Here is a 22,590-nt window from a genome sequence, read left to right as displayed (position 1 = left end):
ACTCATGGTGGGTCATGACTGTTTCTTGAACTGAATGCTAATAGCAAATACACATTTAAACAGCCGGGATTGCTTTTTTAACACAAAGAGCCCGGCATTATTAAGGCTTTGCTAAGCACTGTAAAGCAGCACATCGAATTCAGGGTCGGAATGGGGAAGAAAATAGACCTGGGCAATTAAAGTGAATCAGATAGACACCTGGGAAATATGTTGGTATTTTGCAATGTGTGGGTGACTAAATGTATTTGTGGTTGATGGAGGAAGCATCTATATTATGGAAATAAACAGTAAAAATGAACTTAACAGACCATAACTAGGCTCACAAACTTCCAAAAACACATCCCACTTACTGATCCTTCAGATCGGCCTTTGAGGCACTATCTGGTTGCCCTTTCTGGCACTATCTGGTTGCTCGATAGGCCAGTCCAACCCTGATGCCATTTACTTTTTTTTTTTTTCTCAGAACAAAAGGTAAGAGCCATTTACTTTTTTGCACTGAAATCGGTGCATATTTGAGCGGGTGCTTACAGGTACTCGGCACTGGCACTTTATTGTCAACACGGGATCTTATAACGTCCTGCCTGTCACATGGAGGCACTGTTTGAAAATTTTGCACGGAACACAACAGTTATTTAATAATTAACTATATGGTAAAATCACCTATACCTGCCACCCAAAGCTGTACAAATAGCTTGGGAGGCAAGCATTAGTCATTTTTAATGTATATATAAAGTCAGAATTGTCACAGTTGTATGAGTGTGATGGTAAGTGGTGATGGTACTATCATTGGCAGCGCTGGCAGGGGCTATTACTGGTGCAAGATGCAGTGGCCTCCTGGCAAGGGCCCTGGCACCTATTTTTTTCCAAATTAAGGGCCAAATTATCAAGAACGACGATAACATCGCCGCTTTAGCAGCACTTTTTATTGCCGCTTTAGCGGCAGGAAACTGCTGCTAAAGCGGCGATAATGGGCTTGATAATATGCCCTTGTGAATTCTCATAGAAGCCCAGGTTCTGGTGTGCAGGACATCAAACTGGGCTTCTAAGGGAATTCACAAGGGCATATTATCAAGCCCCTTATCGCCGCTTTAGCAGCAGTTTCTTGCCACTAAAGCGGCGATAATGTTATCGCCATTTTGATAATATGGCCCTCAGTCTTTTTGCACCCACGGTGTTGCCTAGCTTTTCATTGCGTTGTTAAGGGAGCAATACAGGGATGGATCCGCGCAAACGTCTGGGTTTGTGTACTCATAGAAATGTACACTGGAATGGGATGCTTCCAGCACAAATACAATGCTAGGCATCACAGTCGCTTCTACACCATGATGTGATGCAGTGCCTTGCACAAGTCAGTCTTGTTTGAAGGCTGCTGCAGGAGATGACAGCACCAGCAGGCCACTCATAGGAATTACGGCCCTGCGATGTGTTTTCTACCCTTGTGCAATGCAGCACAGCAAACTGGGTTCCTACACTTTTCTAAGTGAAGCATTAGTGATCTGGGTTTAATCCTGTTTTTAAATCATGCCCATTATACCTAGTTTTAACTAAATAGCTATTGTATTGTATCTTTCAATTGATTCAACATTAGTTAAACAATTTCAATATGTGACATGTCATGCAAATTTGACATACCAATGGAAATGCCTGAATCTAAATATAGGCACATGGGTGTATCTATTTTCAACTTTTAAGACTAAGTAGATACGGCTGGTATTCTAGATTAAAAACGAAAGTTCAAAAGAAAATCAAAAATCGAAATAACTAAAAACCTCGCTTAATCAAAGAGGAGTATTCCTTGGAGCCAGCCAACTGATTTAATTAATTGCCGCAGGAGCCTTTGAATTTTCATGATCTCTTCCATGCTTGTGCTTCCCTTCTCATTAGAAGTTTTGAAATTTGTAAATTCAAATCTGTAACTGATGCAAGAATATGTCTGAAATTACATTTTATGAACCATCACCTTCATTCTGACAGAGCTGGACTTTCTTCCCGAGGTCTACAATAATGAATGTAGAGGAGTTTGTTTCATAGTTTCATGACATTGGTTACTTATTAAATATAGTTGGAAAAGTGTCCAGAGAGCCAGTGGTCTTTGCGATAGCCCCCTATAGTCAGTGAATTTCGTTTATTTTTTAAATACTTTGCCATTTTTTGGATAAACTGTCCCTCTAGACCGTGGTATTTCATGAATAGTTACATGGACCTAAAAGAGTTCCCATTAGGTTTTGATGATGGTACATCATGTAGTTCTATTTCTAGACCACAGTGAAGTACAATGTGTAGCTTGTGATTGAAGACACTGTGGGTTATTTGATGCATTTCCTTTGCTGACCCAATGCAATTTTAAATACCGATTTACAGTTTTTTTGTGTGGGAAGTCTCTTCTGTTTGGAGGCTTCACCTGCCATAAAGCAATAAACAAAAACATGTTGGAATGAATGCTTGAATTAATCTTCCCTAATGGTGGTCACTCAGGCCACATTCCAGTCCATTGTATCTTACTCTCTATGCCATATATCAAAAATGATAAACAGACATTCAGCCCCCATCTCCTCCTGTTTTTTGCAGTAGACGCTTTAAGTGCACCGTGTATCCCAAGACGTGGGATCCCTGCTGGCTGTGACAGTGTCCCTTGCTCACTGCACCATCAGGATTCAAGCAAGCCGGGCCGAAGACGGCTGTAATGCCAGAAACCGGTCCCCGGAAGCTTGTTTCCTTTCCAGTACAAGAATTGGCTTGGTAGTTTGGTCTGCCCTGTTCCCATGATGCACTGGGCCAGGGACAGACTAATTTGCATGTAGCCAGGTTCTGAGCTGGGATGGTGCAGTGAGCTAAAAAACGGTGATGAGTCAAGCCCTGATCTGTTGACTGGGTACGAGTGTTCTGCTTAATTCAGATACTCTGTCCATCACCACCCCCTTTTCTGAACTGTGACACAGGACTCAAGCTGCAATTCAGTGACAAGGCCACAGTAGGCTAAAGCCAGTCTGATGTTGCTTGTGCTCGAGGGCACAAGTCCTAAAAAAAGTGGGGGGACGCTGACGTCACTACAGGAAGTGACGTCAAGAAAGGTGGCTTGCACCTATAGACTCATTGCTTCCCCTCGCTCACCCCTTAGATGCAATTGCATCAGAAAAGCCAGCGCGTGAGCAGCGTTCTGAATGAGCTCCGATCTCGCCCCAGAGAGGCCAAAGAGTGAATGTGTGGCTCCATTTGCTCCAGTTATCAAGCTCCCGGTAAAATAAGTGGGGGGACGCCGTCCACACGCTTGGTATCCCGACTCGAGCCCTTTTGTGCTCCCATCTAGAGAGGACCTAGCTTGCCAGAGCAGGCTGGACTGCTCCTGCTGAAGCATGAACAAAAGTGATATACAAATGACTTCATTCCTTCTAGAGTGGCATAGTGGGTGAAAAACAATGGACCGAGTGATTTTCAGTTGCTGAACTTAATCCACACATTCCTTCTCTTATATTGTTTTTGATGCATTAGTCTGTTATCAAGGCAGAGTGCTAGTGATTGATTAAGTGCCCTTGATAAGTCACTTCTTTTATTTTGTTGTCATGATAACCTATTGTTGGATTTACAATATTTTTCATTCACAAAGAAAATATGTGCATAGAAATATGCTTTCTTAATGTTGCTTAATGTTGTAAACGAAAATGATGGCTGCTGGGACACCAATTTCCCCTGCATGATATTTGGCAATGTTTCCCTGCCCGGAGTGATAAAACTGCATGTGAGTTGGTATTCTGATATTTTACTGGCCCAGATCATATGCTTAATCTAATGTGTGCTCAAGCCTATGCCTGACCGTGGTAATGCCAAGACCCACAACTGATTCTCTGACCTTGGAGGGCTGCACCAAGTGTGTTCTAATTTGTCAACACGTTATTACTGTCAAAGTCTTCGGGTTACTGAATTGAAACATTGGCAACAGCGTGTCAATTTTGTAAAATTATTTAATTTGTAGTGTAGTACTCTAAACCTAACCTAAACTGACCCCTAAAGGCTTCGTTAATCTATGGGAAATCTAAATGTGTAACTTTAACATCTGTTCATGTTGGTTACCCATCTGAGAAGGCCAAAGCCTGGGGGTCCAACTGGGCAGGCTGTGGCTGCAAATCAGGAACTCTTTGGTTGTCTAAAGCTTTAAAAAGACAAGCAATTGCTAATGTTGGGCAGAGATTAGGTAGTCATGAAGTGACCAGCAATGCTGTTTGGGTGCTGGTCAAGTCTGATGATTAGTTGGGAATTGTCAGAGTAAGGTAAGGAATGAAACCACGTGATCTATTCAGTGGGAAAGGAAATGGTGGCAGAGTCTTTGCAAGCATTTTGCCTGTTAACAAAGAGGTAAACTAATGCAAGTATGGTGTGCTGCGGTGCAGGCACAATTAGAAGGTAATTTGTGATCTTGTGTGTTAAATGCAAATGATTAGTCTAATAAGAGGACAGCCGTTTTGCCATCTGTGTTCTAAATTGAACTTAGTGCATCCAAGAGTGCCCTTAGGACAGCTTTTGCCCTATGACAAAGCCAGAACTTTGTGTGTGGCCCACCTAGGAGGCAATTTCCCAAAATATATTTTCACAACCACATGCCAAGGAACTTTGCAGATTTTTTTTAACAGTTTTGTAATGAAGATATAAGCCTATAGTAATATAACTTTGAGGAAGTCAAACAGCCTTTTTTAGCAGCGGTTTAACAAACCTTTAGCTTCAAATGTTAAGGACACTTTTCATACTTCACTCCCATTTTTTTCATTCTTCTCTCTTTTTCCTCACTCATCTTCTGCTCTCCTCAGCCTCCTGTGTATCCATTCACCATCCTCTTCTTGTCCTCTACTTCACTTTCTTCACAAGACCTCCTCCAGCTCTCTCTTCCTTCCCCTCAGATTTTTACACACTTTTCTAAACCTACCAGCTAAACACTTGTCTCTCCAAGCTGTATCATTCCACTCCTTACAGATGCGTCCTATCGGCATATGTATGGACAACACTACACAGGATCAATTTGGCTTTCAATATTGAAGATCACCATCGTGTCACCACAGCCCACTGTTGTCCATAACACTCCACGCCTCCATGCACAACCTCCTGCAGTTATGCTCTGTACCACACCATTTAGCGCCACATTGCATTATATACATGACCCCACACAACACATTACAACACTGTATAATTCCACCTCACAGCTTTCCTTGACACACTGCATTACTGTCTTGAGGTTGATCTAAAATGTAATCACAGCCCCCATGGCCCAGCAACAAGAAGATTGCAGCCACAGTGGTTAGACAGACATATTCACTAGACTGAGCAGAAGTGCACTAAAGTGCAAGTGGCAATAGAAGCGCTGTTGCTTGTGTATATAGCTCCTCCCCTAAGATGGTTATGATTTGAGGCCTGATTTAGATCTTGGCGGACTACCAATCTCCCACCGTGGCAGCGGTTACAAGTACTCTGTCAAGTTGACAGTGGTCCACCTCCCATATTTAGATGTTGCAGCAGTATATAGTATCGCACCAGCAGTATTCTCTGCTGGCTAACAGTACTCCATCGCTGTTATGCCGGCAGGATTGCTCTGGGCCAATTAGGTTGTTCCCATTGTGCTGACGGTGTCCTGGCCAAATGGCGTAACTCTTAGTGAAGTCAGCCAATGGCTTAATTGGCCTGACGCATTTCATACTTGATGCATGATTGAGTGGGTTGGAGAAAAATGTGAATGATATTATCACAGACCAATGGATGAAGTATGGCTAAATAGCCCTATAAGTAACTATGTCTGATACATAATTTTTGTGATAATAAAAGGTCTTGGCTAATACACATCCTAAAAAGCTGATCGGTCTGCCAAGGGCAGACAGCCTCTTGCCTTTAAGAAAGAACGAAAGAGAACAAGAAGGAGGAAAGAAAGAGGGCAAGAAAGCAAAAGAGAATGAAAAAAGAAGCAAAGTATAAAAGGTTGAAAGAAAGAAGAAAGAAGTTAGGAAGAAAGAAAGAAATGAAAGAATGAAAGAAAGAAGGTGAGAAAAAAGGAAAGAAGGCAAGAAAAAAGAAGGTAGGAAGGAAAGAAAGAAAGAAAGAAAGAAAGAAAGAAAGAAAGAAAGAAAGAAAGAAAGAAAGAAAGAAAGAAAGAAAGAAAGAAGGAAAGAAAGAATGGGGAAAAGAAAGAGGAAAAGAAGTAAATGAAAGAAAGAAAGGAGGAACCAAGGGAGGAAAGGAGGAAAAAGGGAAGTAAGAAGAAAAGAAAGAAGCAAAGAAAGAAAGAATGAAAGAAGGAATGAAAGAAAACAGATAGGACAGATGGAAAAAGAAGAAAAGAGATATCAAAAAAATGGGGGAAAAGGAAAGATGGAGATAAAGAAAAAAGGAAGGAAACAAAGATGTAATAAGAAAGGAAGGAAAAAGAAAGAAATCGAAAGAAAAAAGAAAGAAGGATGGAAAGAAAGAGAGACAGGAACAAAAGGAGGAAAGAAGGGAAGAAAGAAGGAAATAAAGAAAGAAAGCAGTAAAAAGGATTTAAAGAAAGCAGTCTATAAAGAAGGAAAGAAAAAAGGAAAGCTAACAAGAAAGAATAAAAGAAAGAAGGAAAGCAGGAAATAAAGAGCAAAAATACAGAATGAAAGAACGATGCAAGAAAACTAGTAAAACAACAAAAAGAATGAAAAGAATGAAAGATGACAAATGGCAAGAAGAAAAGAACAAAGGAAGGAAACCAAAATGAAAAAGAATACACTGGGAAAAAAAGAAATAAGAAAATAAGGAAAACAGTAAGGAAAGAAGAAGAGAAACACAGAAAAGAATTAAACAAATCAGTAAAGAAAGAAAGAAAGAAAAAAGGCAAATGGAAAGAAAGAACAAAGAAGGAAAGAAAAAAGGAAAAGAGAAAGGAAAGAAAGACAGATAAAGAAAGAGAAAAGAAAGGAAGGTAAGAATGAAAGAAAAGGGAATGAAGAAAGGAAAGGAGAAAATGAAAGAAAGAAAGAAAGAAAGAAAGAAAGAAAGAAAGAAAGAAAGAAAGATAGAAAGAAATAAAGAAAGAAGGAAAAAGGAAAGAAGAAAAAATAAAAAAACAAAGGTGGGGAAAAGGCAAGAAGGAAAGAACAGATACAAGAAACTAAGATGGAAAGAAAATAGAAAGCTGGCAAAAAGAAGGAAAGAATAAAAAAAGAAAGAAAAGAAGAACAGAGAGAAAGAAAGAAAAAAAGAAAATATATCAAGAAAGAAGGTAAGAACGAAAAAAGAAAGGAATTAAAAGAGAAGGAAAGAAAGAAAAAATAAAGAGAGAAAGAAAGAAAGAAAGAAAGAAAGAAAGAAAGAAAGAAAGAAAGAAAGAAAGAAAGAAAGAAAGAAAGAAAGAAAGAAAGAAGGAAGTAAAATATATATTTTTTTAAATGGAAACAGAAGGAAAAAAAAGAAAGAAACAGAATGAATGACACAATGTAAAGGAAAGAAAGAAGGAAGGCAAGAAACAAAGAAACAAATGAAAAAGAGAGAAGGAAAGCAAGAAAGAAACAAAGAAAGAAGAGGAAATGCATTTTTTAAAATGTTAAAATTGCTTCATATTAAACAAAATAAAGGCTGATTTTCTTCCTGAGCAAAGTTTATTAAAAAACCATTGGTGAAATTTAGTCCAGAATACATGTGTTCTGAAGAGCTGTGTTCTTATGAATTCACAGGATAGAAAGAAAGCCGGAAATGGTGAAGGAAAGAACGAAGGATAAAAGTAAAGAAAGCAAGAAAGAATGAAGGAACTGCATGCATCGTAAACAGAGAGTAACCTAATATAGAACATTTTCAAATGTTCAAAACCTGTTATGCTGTAAAATATCAGCAGTCAAATAAACAAAGGACACTTCAAAAGCAAAGTGCATTTGCACTGGAAGGAGACAGGTACTGATAAAACTGGAATGTGGCCTGTGCTCCCATCTGGTCGAAAGCATCCTGCTATCACCACAGGCTCTAAACACTTGGAAAATCTAAATTAATTATAAAGTTAAAACAAAAACACTGGCACTGAAGTGAATTACCTTGTGTGTGGATGTACTCATTGTGAAAGAGCAAAATTTAGTCACTCAAAGTAAACTTAACCAGCCGCTTTGTGCTGTAGTGGGTGGAAGTAAAAGGTGAATGACACAACAATAAACCAACAGATGAAGAGAGTTGGCTGAAAGTCTCTTCAAGTAAGTATATTAAACATACAATTTTAATAAAATCAGAAGTTCTTGGCGAACATCAGACCTAAGAATTTGCATTTGCACAAGGGCTATTATTCCTCCTGTGCATAGTTCTCCACTATGAAGACTATTCCTGCTATACCTTCAGAACTTTACACAGCAAGAATAGAACATGTGCACTGTATAGCTTTCCATGCAAAGGACTTTGAATGATGGTGAACAGCAAAAAGTAGGAAACATACATTCAGTCATTGGGAGATATCGCTACACATACTTTATCTACTACCTTTGTGAATCAGGGCCACTGTATTTAGCTCAGGTAATCATTGTGATGTACGTTTTCTGGGTGTTAGGGGGAGTCAGTGATCACTCGCAATATTTATGATACTCACTGTCACTTACCACTAGTGTTCCTGAACCTCAGACACTATTGCACTCCAATTGTTGTATACATGAAATGGGTACATGGGCCTGGTCTGGACCAGTGTGCTTTCCTCTTTGAATGTGCCACTTATATGGAACTCCATGACATAGAAAGTGATACTCTGGCGCAAGTTTTCTGATATCGCGTAGCAATGGCAGTAGGAGTGGTGGTTTCCAACTGCCTCTCCATGTGTTACTGTTGGTGACAGGTCTCCGTTGGATAGTATAGGGCTCTTGCATGCAATTAAAGTCAGTATTGTGGGATTTGGGCATTTCTTGCATGGTAAATTCAGGGGCTGAAGGGGTTAGTTGTGCTTTGCTAGACTGTGACGGGATGCTACTGCTATAGGAGTTGTGTGTTCAGATTTTGATGGGATATGCAGATATTGAAGGGGTTGTGTGATTGTGATAAGGATTCAGGGCTGTGTGCTTTGTACAGACTGTGAAAAGAAGGCACATACAGTTGGTGCGGATACAGATTGTTGTAGAAAATGTTGATTCTACAGGGTTTTTTGATGGTCGATTGTGCTGCAGAGAGTGTGTATTGTAAATATTGTGATGGGGATGTAGGGGCTATGTATGTGCAGATTGTAAAGCAGATTGCAGAGGCTGCAGGTTCTGTATTGTGCACAGTTTGTCATGTGGGTGCAGGATGCATGTTGCGGTGGTGAAAACCGGCTGCAGATGCTGTGTGTTGTATGAATTTTGATGGGAGCTGCAGGGGCTGTGTGTGGATTGTGATGGGAGCTGCAGTGGCTGTGTGTTGTATGGATTGTGATGGAGGATGCAGTGGCTGTGTGTTGGATGGATTGTGATGGGAGCTGCAGGGGCTGTGTGGATTGTGACGGGAGCTGCAGTGGCGGTGTGTTGTGTGGATTGTGAAGGGAGCTGCAGTGACTGTGTGGTGATGGGAGTACCGTGGCTGGACGTGTTGAGTGTTGAATAGATTGTGATGAGAAGGCAGAGTGCTGTCTGTGCATTGTTCAGGGTGTGATTGGAATACACAGAATGCAGGGAACTGTGTGCTGTACAGATTACGGTGTGGGCATGGGGAGGGGCTGTGTTATGATTGACTCTGCAGATTCATCATGAGGGGCAGCTTATGACAGGGCTGCGCACGTACGCAAGAGATATACAGTATTTCTGAGGGAGAAAGAAGCTGCCTTGGGGAGAGCCAGCAAAGTCTTTGGTTTGGCTCCAAGAGCCAAAGCTCCAAAGGAGCCACCAATAGGTGTAAATCAGTCCAAAATGTAATGAACAATTATGAATAATACTTTAAAATGCTAAAAAGAAAGTGTTTTCATCATTTTTCTGTGTCCCAATTAGGTACATACAAGTATACCATTAATACCACTCAGTGCCACATAATTACATGCCACATATTTACACTCTCCTCGATGCAACATAAATACACTCCACATAATAGCACACAGTGCCACATAATTATATGCTACATAATTATACTCTGCTCAATGCATCATACACTCCAAATACCACTCAGTGCCACATAATTACACACCACATAATCAAACTCTACTGAATGCAACATACACTCCACACAATACCACTCAGTGCCACATAATTATATGCTACAAAATTACACTGCATTCAATCCAACATACACTCCAAGTAAAACCATTCAGTGCCATATAATTACACACCACATAATTACACTCTACTGAATGCAACATACACTCCACACAAAATCACTCAGTGCCATATAAGTATATGCCACATAATTACACTCTTCTCAATGAAACATAAATACACTCCACATATTACCACTCAGTGCCACATAATTACACTCCACATAATTATTCTCTACTCTGTGCAACGAAAAAACTTCACATAATACCAATTAGTGTGACATATTTACACGCCACATGATTGCACTCCACTCAATGCAACATAAATACACTCCACATACATGCACTTTGTACCACATACCACCAATCAAAATAAATGCACCACACCATGCCACAATTTTACTAAGCATAATTTAACTCAACACCACAGTTCCAGGCCACACAATTCACCTCCACACATTTCCAATACACACAGCATAATTACACACCAAACAACATATTTCAACTCCACAATCCACAACGTACCTCCAATCCACACCATATAGTGTCAGCACCTGAGCACCAAACATCATTCACCACCACCATTTTGCATCAGCGCACCACCTAAGCATCACATCAGAATGCCCTTGGAATCTGGCATCTGTTGATTCTCCCCTAGTGTCCGTCCAAAGAAAATTATAACAAACAAGCAGCAGAACAGGCAGGAAGAAGTTGCCAGCAGTAAAAGTACAAAAAAACTAGAAGACATTTTTTATGTTACAATCTTTTTTTAATCAGGGTTTTCAGTTGTATATAATGTCATCTTCGTTTATATAAAGGTAACAAAATGCTTAACACTTTTTATTATAACTTTTCAACATAATGCACAGCAGCTGCAATGCTCTACAACATAGCCAAAAGTCCTGGCTAAACACATAAGGTCCCAAAGGCAAGACCTATTGGCTATGGCAATGCTTGTTATCATAAAGTCAGTGTCTGTACACAGCTGGGGTAAATGTCTATAAATAGGTTGCTTATGACACACGTTCACATATCTAGACGTGTGAAGAGGGCCTGCTTGTCTAACTTAGACTTATATTGGTGCACTAGTAACACACTCAAACTGTCAGCAATAGGACCCGGATGATCTTCTTGTTGGCCGAAGTGTAAAATGCTGTAGTGTCGAACACTGTTTTTACACTTTGGGTAAAATGTGCCTAAAAATGCTATATTCAATTGACTCAAAGTAGGAAAGGTATTTACATAATTTTTCTAAACCATTCCTGGGTCCAGGACACATATGCAGTGTCAGTTTTATTTTATTCATTTGTTTATCTACTTGAAATTGGAAGGATTTCCGTGAGCCAGTCTTAATGTGTTTATTGCTTTGAGCTACCCAGATGGACCAAGGTCATTAAATCCATTTGGTTGACTAGCCTTCTCCTAAATAGGAAGAGGGCAGAAGGGAAATCTTCATAAAGTGACTAGCTGCCTCTCTCCGACAAGCCTGGGCATGCTGCTTTACAGAGACCTTTTCGTACCAATAACCACGGGGGTTACATGTGATGTCTTGAAGGGAAAAAAACATATTGAATCAAGAAAAGTCAGGTTTCAAAGAGAGGTATTTCCCAATCTCGTTTCATGTTATTATTTTTCAAAAAGTCCATAGAACTGTGCAGGAAGGTTTCTGAGCCTAGGGGCCTGGAAGTGTCATTTAAGGAGGAAGGTTCATGCAGCATTTCAGGAGTGGGTATGCACTCAAATATTCTAGATCTCTATTTGTAAAACCCTGCCCAAGAGACGAGATTTAAAGAATTGATTGGAAATATCTTCTGGACTGGTACTTCTTGGGATTTTGTTGTACTTGGTCTTTAGATCTAATAGCCCTTGCATCCCACCACCCTCTTGGAGACAGTTGAAGGTGGAATAGCTTGTACTTGGAACCCTGAGTAAAGGGGACCCTCTTTGACTTCTGTGGATTGATTTTGTCTATGAGTGGCTATGAGAGGCTAACCCAGGCTCTTGCTGGACACACAGGACCTTGAAAGTGAGTGAAGTCCAGGGAACTTAGAGAGTGCAGGCAGGGAGAGTAGTCTGCTTTCATGATAGTTGTGTGCTGCACCAGGGTGGGCACCCTGTCAGGAGACTACTAAGCGTTAGGACAGCAAGCCATGTCCTGAGCTCTTTTCAACTCACTGCTGCTAGGAGGAAGAAACAACAGCGGCTGTAAAAGCCTTTTGAAGTCAACCAGAAAAACATCTAAACATTGTGATGGCCTTTGTGTTCTAAAGGAACACTGCTGGTGTCTGGATTACACCACCAGGAGCACCACAAAAGAAACCTTGTTAGCTTAAATAAAAATCCTGTCATGCACAGCCTTCTCTCACTCCCTGGTAGATAGGGTACCCTGAAGCTGTGTGGGTCTTAGGAGCTCAAACAAATGTTACTGCAGTTGACAATTTGTAACATATATCCAGATTAACCCATCATTAGTGTGTCCATCTATCTCCACTCCCTCTGAAACTCTGACTACTTAGGCAGGGTCATATCAGATCACGACGCCCATCTCATGAACCTTTAGTGGCGCCCACCCATGCCCCCGATCCCCACGTGTCTAACGGACCCTGTGTTCCAACACGAGCAATCGGAAACCATCCAACACTACTTTTTGGAGAACACGGGAACCACACAATCCAGAACACTTGAAAGGGACGCCTTCAAAGTGGTCCTACAGGGAGCATGTATTTGGCAAATTACAGGGGTGCAGAAAACATTAGAGAGAGCAGTGAGTACCGCATCTGTCTAAGGCACCTGACCAACACAAGTTTCCCCCTGCACAAATGGTAGAAGCCAAGACTACATACGCGGAAGCGTACGCAGACCTGCGGAGTTATAATTTTTATGCATATGTCACCAGAGCACACAACGAAGGAAACCATGCAGGCACCTTACTGGCCTGGCTCATAAGACAAGACACACAGACTCAACCGATCACCAGCATTAGAAACCCCGCCGGCGAGATTCTATACAGACAAGCAGACATATTGTTAGCCTTCCATGATTACTACGCCACACTATACAGGGAACAGACCCAGGATAGGGGTGAACACATCAGTACAATGGTAAACACTGAGGCCATAACTCAGCTGACAGACAAAGACAGGGAGTCTCTAGACGAACCACTCACGGTGATGGAGATTAAACATGCCATCCACCACCTAGCTACAAACAAAGCCCCCGGCCACAACGGCTTCCCCATAGAACTTTATGCCACGTTCTCCCGACACCTAGTCTCACAGCTAGACACAGTCTTTTAGCAGCGTTAGAGGTGAGGTTGCTTTCTAAGTCTGCGAGAATCCATACTAGTAACATTTCCTAAACCAGATCGGGACCCCCTGCTCTGGACTTCGATCTGCCCTATCAATCTCCTGACCGCGGATTGCAAAATACTCGGGAAGATATTAGCAGACAGAATCACAGAGGTTCTCCCCCCTCTAATACACTCTGACCAATGCGGGTTCATACCCGGGAGAAGCATCGCCCAAAACATACGCCGGCTGCTTCAGATCTAGGACAGTGTGCAGGGCAGATTCCCTTGTGCTTGATCTCAAAAAAGCCGTTGATACTCTTGCATGGCAGTATTTATTTAAGGTTCTGCAGCGGTGGAACTGGGTCCCCAACTCATAGCATATGTCCGGCTAATGTATATCGAGCTCAACATGCGGGGTAGGATAGGCAGGCACATTTCACCCCCCATTTCGGCCATGCGGGGAACACGCCAGGGATGTTCCCTGTCCCCTGTAATATTTGCCATCGCCATGGAACCGCTGGCGATACGACTGAGAGAGGAGGGCGAGCTCTGGGGTATACCGCTGGAGGGCCGTACACATAGTGTGTCTCTGTACGCGGATGACCTCCTCGTCTATGTCAAGGACATCTCTGCAGACCTCACCACTCTTTGGGCTATGATCACAGATTTTGAGAAAGCCGCAGGGTTGAAGGTAAACTGGGTCAAATCCTCCATCTACCCCTTACACCGAGATCCACCTCCCTGGGAAATCAGTATGGGAGACGCCACACTGTCCTTGACAGGGGATGCCCCACGATACTTAGGAATTAGACGTTATCATACACCTCAGGACCTCCTGGAGGGCAACCACTGTCGGGCCCTCTGGGGGTTGAAAAGCCAAGTTAATTTTGGGGAACACTCCCCCTGGCCCCAATTGGAATGGTTGCCTTATCAAAAATGATTATGGTGCTCCAGCTCCTCTTCTATTTCGCCAAAATTCCAGTCATCCCCCCACGCTCCTTTTTTCAAACGCTAGACTCGTTACTGATATCCCTGATCTGAGGGAAGGGCCGCCGCAGAGTAGCCCTAACAACACTACAACTGCCACGGGCTGGGGGGGCTGGGAGCCCCGTCCTTCGAGGCCTACTTCCTTGCAGCGCAACTGCAATGGCTATCGAGATGGACAGCAAGTCGAAATCTTGGGAAAACGGAAGCACAAACAGAAACTGTATCACTTCCGTAACTGACCCGAATGCACCTCCCGGGGACCAAGCCTAACCTGACGTGCTCCCTATTGGTCAAAATAGCCAGATCCTGCATCCTACAAATCCACTGCCTATCCATGTGAGCGCCCGTGTACTCCCCATTACTGTTGTTAGTGGCCCTCTCCAGGGGCAAAGGGTACTGCACTACTGGTGAGCTGCAAGCATGGACAGAACACCAGCTCACCGAGATAGAAGCAATTTTCACTGACGGTCAGCTGACATCATTCGCAGGGTTGACTGAAGAGAGTGGGCTTCCACCTGGCCAGTTCCTATTACACCAGGAACTGGTTGCCGACTGCAGAAAGACGTGGGACCTCACGGACGGAGAACCCATGACACACACGGTATTGCATACGCTCCTCCACATGGGGACAGGAAAACACCTCGTCACATGGATCTATAAATCTATTATGGAACTTACACGTGCACCTCTATCACGACTGCGACTCCACTGGGGAGAGGAGTTCGGCAGACCTATTCACGATAAAGAGTAGCTCACAGCACTTGAACGCCACAAAAAAGTGTCCCGCAATCAAAGGTTCAAAAACATCGAATTTAACATACTACACGGCACATAACTCACGCCGGCGCAGCTTAAGCGCTTCTTCCCAGCGACACAGTTCGACTGCCCCCGCTGCCACACACCTGAAGCCCCATTCATCCACATGTTCTGGACTTTTGGACAACAGTACATACTACACTACAGACGGTCACAGGCCTGGCGGGACTCACCACATGAGAGGCGTGTGCCAACGACATAAACATAGAAATGCCGAGACCCGATTTGCAATACTAGCCATGCTCCTCGCAAAGTGAAGCATAGAAATGCAGTGGTGCTTGCCGAGTGGTCCCCCAATATCTGCATGGTGGGGGCGGTTACGAAATGGGGCACGGACGAGGAAGACAACATAAGGCAAACCCCATATCGACGGAGTGGTCACTACTTCTTTATAACTTTGTACAAACACAAGCCACCCCCAGAGTGACTCCACAAGCCACCCAGACGGAGCCAAGACCAAATAAACCTCGACCCTACAAGCCCTCCCCGAACTAGGCCACCCCCCCAACCTCCCTGAGTAGATCATCTAAAGCTTATCAAGCAGTGAATGGAGCTGCTGCATGTTACCTTTCGTCTGTGCAGTAGTAAAGAAAAGGAAAGAGCAAGGGGTACCAACTGGAGCAAAACTACCACCATTTAAGGGTTTTAAAAAGAAAATAGGGACATAATAAAACCCAATGATGGGCAGCCACATCAAAATAAATGTAATGAGAAAGATCTTGAAGTTAAATAGCACCGCAAGGACCTCCTGGCCTGAGAACAGAAAGTTGCTATTGGTGCTGGCGGTGCTCCAGAAAGAAGCAGAAGAAACAGACTTTTGTGCTTCGGGGTGGGCTGTTGGAAGCTTTGCAGGCCCTCCACAATGGTCCCCATTTTGGGAAAGGGGCACTTTAAGTCTCCCACTGTCTAGCATAAGTGAACTGGGGCACATATTTCAAACATTACCAGGGCAGAGGATTTGCTAGGATGTTCTGGAGAGTCTGGACCTTTCTGTCTGTGTCCATGTTGTTTGTGGGTATTAGGTAAACTTCTACAATGCTAGAAATTAAACTTATAGTGAAATGTTCACAGTTGTCAAAGCCCATAAATATGGCCAATTCATATTGAACGTCAAAATAAGTGTATATTTGTGTTATCATTCGTCAATGTTGGCTTATAATGAAACGTCAATTTCCAACCATTGAATGTACGGTGACATCATTTTGTAAAGTCAATATGGGGTATTGTGTTTTAGTGGTTAGTGCATGTTAATGTGTAGGTCTTTAAAGGTGCCTCCAGATAACAGGTTCTAGCTGGTGTTTAGGGGGTTATATATATATATTTGTAAATGTCTGTGTAGAAATATGGTGTGCATTAAAAGAGTTTTCCTTTAAAACATGTAAAAAGAAAAAGCAGTTCCTGTGCATGGAATATTGAGTGTTGTTTCATGCGTTGTTGAGTTAGGAGTCTCTAGGCCAAAATACCTTGAGTGAGCTTTTGACTGCTCTGCTTTGCTAGCATAAGAGTCAGTTGCTAAATAAAGGGAACTTAGTACCCAGTTTGGGATCCACAGTACAGAAGCCTCAGGACACCAGACGTGAAGAACTCTGGCTGTTACAGTTGGGCCCACAAAATTCTAACTGACTGGAGACCCTCCGTCTCGGATTTCTCACGAATATCCTCCAAAAAACATTTTCCTACTGTGCTCTCTGGCCAAGATATGACAAAAACAATTTGCTTTAATACAATATATTGGGCTACATCATAACATTTAGGTCCGGGCCTAGTTTGTTTATAATCTGCCAAATGGTCCAACATCAAGGATCCCTATAGTACTCAAAATATGTCTGTGTCTTGAAAATGACATTTTTAGATTCCGGTTTCCAATTGGCAAGGGCACCCAGCAGCATTGAATGCATCTCACTGGTTCACCAGTGGCGACTGGGGAACTGGAATTGTTAATCAGGGTACAAACACAATCCATAATATCTCTGACACTGTAAGGGTCACAGAAATGGTTTAGAATTTCTGGGAAAAAATGACTGGCTTCAGCCAATAGAAGAGAATCTTAAGACCTTGGATAGAGAGAAACAACCTTTGTGCTCCTCTCACACTGAATATTGCATGACAGAGTGTTCCACAATGCATGATAGAGGCACATGAATGATACTGGCTCTCCATCCTCATTCTCTTATAATACTCTAAGCAGGCCTTTCACAATCTTGCTGTCGCTGCAGATGGTGGATCATACTTAGTCTGCTGTGCTGCAAGGTCCTCATAGCTCCTCGTAGGAACAGATAACTCGCATGAAAATTTCACTCCAGTCAACCATGTTTTGGCCTCCTTTTTGTTATCTGCTTCTCTACACAATTGTCATTTCAGCTTCTTCATCCATTGCAGCTTGTAGCAGAAGGGATTCTTCATATTTCAGCCTCCTTCCTGACATTGATGGTAAGAGCGACATGCATAGTAGCTCTAAGTTGGAGCCCCACAATGTCTTCTTGACCAAATGAAGTACAATATATTGGGTTGATGGGCCACAGCATGCCCTATTATATGGATACCAGAGAGAAATATAGGTAACCAAAATCTATATTACCTTAAAATTTTCAATCCTAACCTTTTCAACCTGAATGATTGTCTATGTGGTTTCTTCTAGGCTTCTGCAGAACAGGTAAACTGATAAGCACCAATAGTTCATTTTGTTTATTTCAGGAATAGGCCTGCCCTACACCCTAAAACAAATCACTCAATTACCTGGCAATGCCAAGCGTAACAAAAGGGAAATTGGAACTCATGTAGTGTTGGTGGGGTAGGGTTAAGGCCTAGCAGGAAAGGGGTGTATATTCCATAGGCTACCTTTAAAACTAGGAGTTCTCAGGGGTCCATGCAGGTCCAAAGTTTTGAGTTTGTACTTTGTGAGGCCCACACGAAGGAAAATGGCAACCTGAGGGAAAGCTGTTGAAACATATTCATTCTTCTCAATGTGGTGTCAAGCCGCGGGCCGAGTGATTTTGTAGTTTATCTTTTCTTAAATTCTCCCCTGACTCATAAAGCAAAACAATGAAAGGTGCGTACTTGCTTTTAACATTTTTTTTTTAATTTTTCAAATTTTATTGCATAGAAACAAAAAAGCATACCGTCACACACCGTTACATGCCTACATCCCTTGGGCCGGCAGAAGATTCACAATAAATACCGTACACAGCTTTAAAGCCAACAACCCAGGTCGGGCAGGCAGGGTCATAGGTCTAGCACATATTTAATGTTTCTTATGATTCGTAACATACACACACAGAGGCAGACCCCAGTGATAGCAAGGTTTCTGTTCACCCCCGGGTCGAAACGCCGTCGACGCCCTTAGGGAATGAACCAGATATCCAGTGTCTATGATTTGCAATAGCCATTGTGTAAATTATTATAACTTTATTGTTACTGGTCATTTGTCCCTATTTTCCTTGTACATATCCCTTACAGAAACCTTGTAAATATCTCACCTTGTGTCACTAACTTGCTGTTTAGGTTCACGTAAATACACTTGGGACACCACTGCACCTTGCCACTAGTACTATGTATATAATGTTACCAAATGATTACTATCTTTATTGAAAAAATACAACTTTACCATTTATGCAACAAACTCTGATGTTTGGTGCCTTGTTTTCTTATCAGACATCCCCCAGTAATCCCTCAAAATGTTTTATTGATATTAAGCTGCGTATCGACTATTGTTTGTACATTGATTGCTCCACTGGAACCATTGTTTTCCTATATAAAGTATGGATATTTCCCAGCAAGCCTTTACTGCGCAGCATCACACTCGGCTGTGGGAGATGTGTCTCCTGCAGCAGGGCGATGTCAACATTTTGCCTGTTCAAATAGCTTAGCACTTTTTGTAATTTACGGTGATCATTAAGCCCTCTAATATTCCATGACATTGCTCGTAGGGAGTCCACCGGTTTCGGGGCGTTGACCTAACTAGGTGTCGTCATCACTGGGTACAATTCTCATAGCGTGACCTGGCCTACAGTTTGCATGTGTAGTGTCTACCGTATGCAAAAACCAAAACAAATCTCCCAAACAATACTTGATCAATAACAGCCCCCCCTTGCTGCACCCCCTCTCACAGCAGACCACCCCCAACTAGGTCGCGCAGATTCTCTGACAACACCCACTCACCCCACCTCCACCCCCCAAAGAACCCCCCTAAAAAAACAACTCTTGTGCATGGCACTCATGGGCAGAGGTCGCTCAATGTACCAAAGACGTTAAGAAAGCAGCACTCTCTCTATTGCCCTGTCACACGTACGTCGTCCTAAACAATGTACAGCATTCTCCGCTAAAAAGTCCCAACCTGCTAGTGCTTGTATCTTAGTGCCCATGTTGCCTATGTCCCACTGCTTCTTACTGGGCCCAGCACCCCAAAAACACTTTTGCTGAGATTGTCCAGCTCTGCCCATTCCATATTTACTGCTACACAGTGTCTGGAGTAATGAACCAACTATACCTGTCAGACTTTATATAGCTACGAAACCAACTGCATGTGGCTGAGCATCCTGCAAACCCCCCATGCCCCTAACCCCCCCTTCCTAACTCATCTTGCAACCCTTATCCATCTGCTTCAGGCCTGGTCCTCCAGCGAGCCCCCCGGCTTCTTTGTCCAGTAGCTGGCGTTCCGGGCTCCGGACGCAGTTCTTTAGACCAACCTTTGAGCACCTGTTGTAGGGCCTTCAGGTCGGTAAAGATGTGGGACCGTCCTTGCCTATTAACTCCGAGTTTTGCAGGATACAGCATGGCGTAGTCTATGCCCAGGTCACCAAGCTGTTTTTTCAAAAGAACGAAGTGCCTGCATGCTTCCTGCACCCAAATAGTGAAATCTGGGTATAGCAATATGTCTGAGCCTTCGTACCTCAGGGCTTGTTTCTCACGTGAAAGATGAAGTGCCATGTCTCTGTCGCGGTAGTTGAGTAATTTTGCAATTATTGGCCGCGGAGGGGCACCCGGGGGTGGGCGGGGACCCAGAGAGCGGTGCGCCCGCTCCACCACAAACATTGCTGAGAAGACTCCATCTCCCAATAAAGTGACCAGCAGCTTCTCGACAAATTATTCCATATTCCCAGTGGGAGTTGTCTCCGGTAGGCCAGTAATTCTTAAGTTACAGCATCGCAAATGTGCCTCTAGATCTTCCGTCTTGTCCTGCAACACGCGCAGAACTTTCCCAAGTTGCTTATGGTCTGAATCCAGTGTGCGGTGTTGCTTCTTCCACCTCTGTGAGTCTTCTTTCTGACATATCTAAGCGTTCCACATTCTTGTCCGGACGTACCGATATTCTATCCATTCTATAGGAAAGAGCATCCATTTTTGTGCCCAGTGAGGTGATACCACTTTACAGGGCTTTTTCCATAGATATAAGCATATTGCGGATGTCCGCGTCAGAGTCGCCGCTCGCAGGGGCCTGCATCCTCGAGTCCTCCTTCGTGGCGGCGTCGTATGATTTACAGCGCTTCTGCTCAAAGGATAGCTTGGCCTGCATTTTATCCCCTCTGCCCATGTAGTGTAGTTCCTATATTCCCAAAAGGCTCTGCGCATTGGAATAACATATCCTATAGATTTGACGTAGGACTTATGTCTACTAGGTCTACATCGAATATATTAGACTTAATTGTGAGTGCCAGTTAGCTCAGAGGTCACTAGAAACTTTCTCGAATAAACAAGAAGGGATTTGTTTCTGACAACCGCATAAACATGACAACTTTGTTTCCTCAAGAATAAAACTGATCTTCAGAGTCGCGGAAACAATAGATAGATATTTTACTCAGTCAATCGTGCATGCATGCTTCGTTTCATCAGAGGTGCAGAGAAATAGAGAGACAGGCGGTTTACATAAAAATGGTTTATTGAACAGTCTTCTTTCTCATATAAGTAAAGTGAACTGCTACAATCGTAATACTGGTTGCAAAGTATAATGCGTACAGTAAGAAGAGTATTATAAAATAATGCTGTAAAAGCGCTTTATGGTTTCTGAACCATAGATAAATACATACATAAATAACAAAGGCTTAAAAGTACTCAACTGGTGCTTCTAAAATATGCCTACCCTGATGTACCTAACCTAAGTCTAGTACGAGGGAAGAAGTAAGTGAGGTGTAGGATAGGTTTAGTTTTTCTTTGCCAAGAGTCTAACCAAGATTTCTCTTAGGGTCTAATCAGCTCCGTACTTTGGTTTAGAATGAAGGAGGTCTGGTATCTCTGTCTCGGGACTCGATTTCCCAACACCCCACAAGGGGAGCTTTGAAACACTGGAGCTGGATTCTCGCCGGGAGAAATGCAGCCTCTAGCTCAGTGTGTCAGCTGGAGGGTCGGCTTCCTTCGGCACTTGCTGTAGCGAGCTGCGTCGGGCAAGTAGATAGTCGAGCTGCTCCGAACCACCCTGTGTTTGCTAAGGCAAGTGTAGGCATATTTATACCTTGAAGGTGCCTAGTTTGACATAAAGTCGGACATAATAACGTCATCAAAGAACCCCAAGGGAATGGTAGTTCTTTGAAAACTCCATGCCTGTTTTCCTGGATCTCTGGCTCAGAGGAAAGGCCCATCAGACAGGAGTGGAAGGCAGAATAACCATACAAGGAGATCCCAAGTACATTGTCCCTAGAAATCCAGAAGAAGGACACCTGTCTTTCTTATAATCTGTGCACACTGAGAGAGAGAGTAGGCCATCGGAACAAATGCATCTGACCTCCTGGAGTGTTAGTAGGGCTCAGAGGGCCAAATAAGCCATCATTGGGACTTCCAGGGTGACTTGGCCATCTGGACGCTCCATGCATTCCTACGGCGTGACCAAATATCTGGAATTGGAGTGACCAGATAGCTGAACTTGAAGGACAGGCATCTGGTAGCACTATGTCTGCTAACTAATGATTCTGCTCAATCTTGCAGGGGACTAGGACTCTACATGATGGGTTCTAAGAGCCAAAGCAGGGCAACAAGCACAAAGTTGTAGGGGGGGGGTTCCCACGGAGCACTGACTAGAAGCTAGGTAAGAAGTTATTACCCTGGTGAAGCAGGGGAGACCTCCTATTGCCTGCAGGCCGGCCCGGTCCCCAGGACTTTGTGACAAGGTAAGCTGGAGAACGGAGCCCAAGGCTTGGGACTGCCACCCCAGGGCCAACCTGAGCTCTTAACCCGTCTCAGTCAGAGCTTCTTAACCCAGCCAAGCAGGGGAGACCGCTCCAAGCCTGTGGGATACCATTCCAGGAACTTGAAAATGGGGCGAGCTGGAGAACAGCCAAACTTCTGACCCATAGCCCTGTCACAGCTTCTAAACACAGGCAGGAGAGAC

Source organism: Lissotriton vulgaris, chromosome 1_1, assembly GCF_964263255.1.
Source record: "Lissotriton vulgaris chromosome 1_1, aLisVul1.2, whole genome shotgun sequence".
NCBI lineage: Eukaryota > Metazoa > Chordata > Amphibia > Caudata > Salamandridae > Lissotriton > Lissotriton vulgaris.
The sequence above is the reverse complement of the archived record's forward strand: the minus strand, read 5'-3'. Positions refer to the sequence as shown.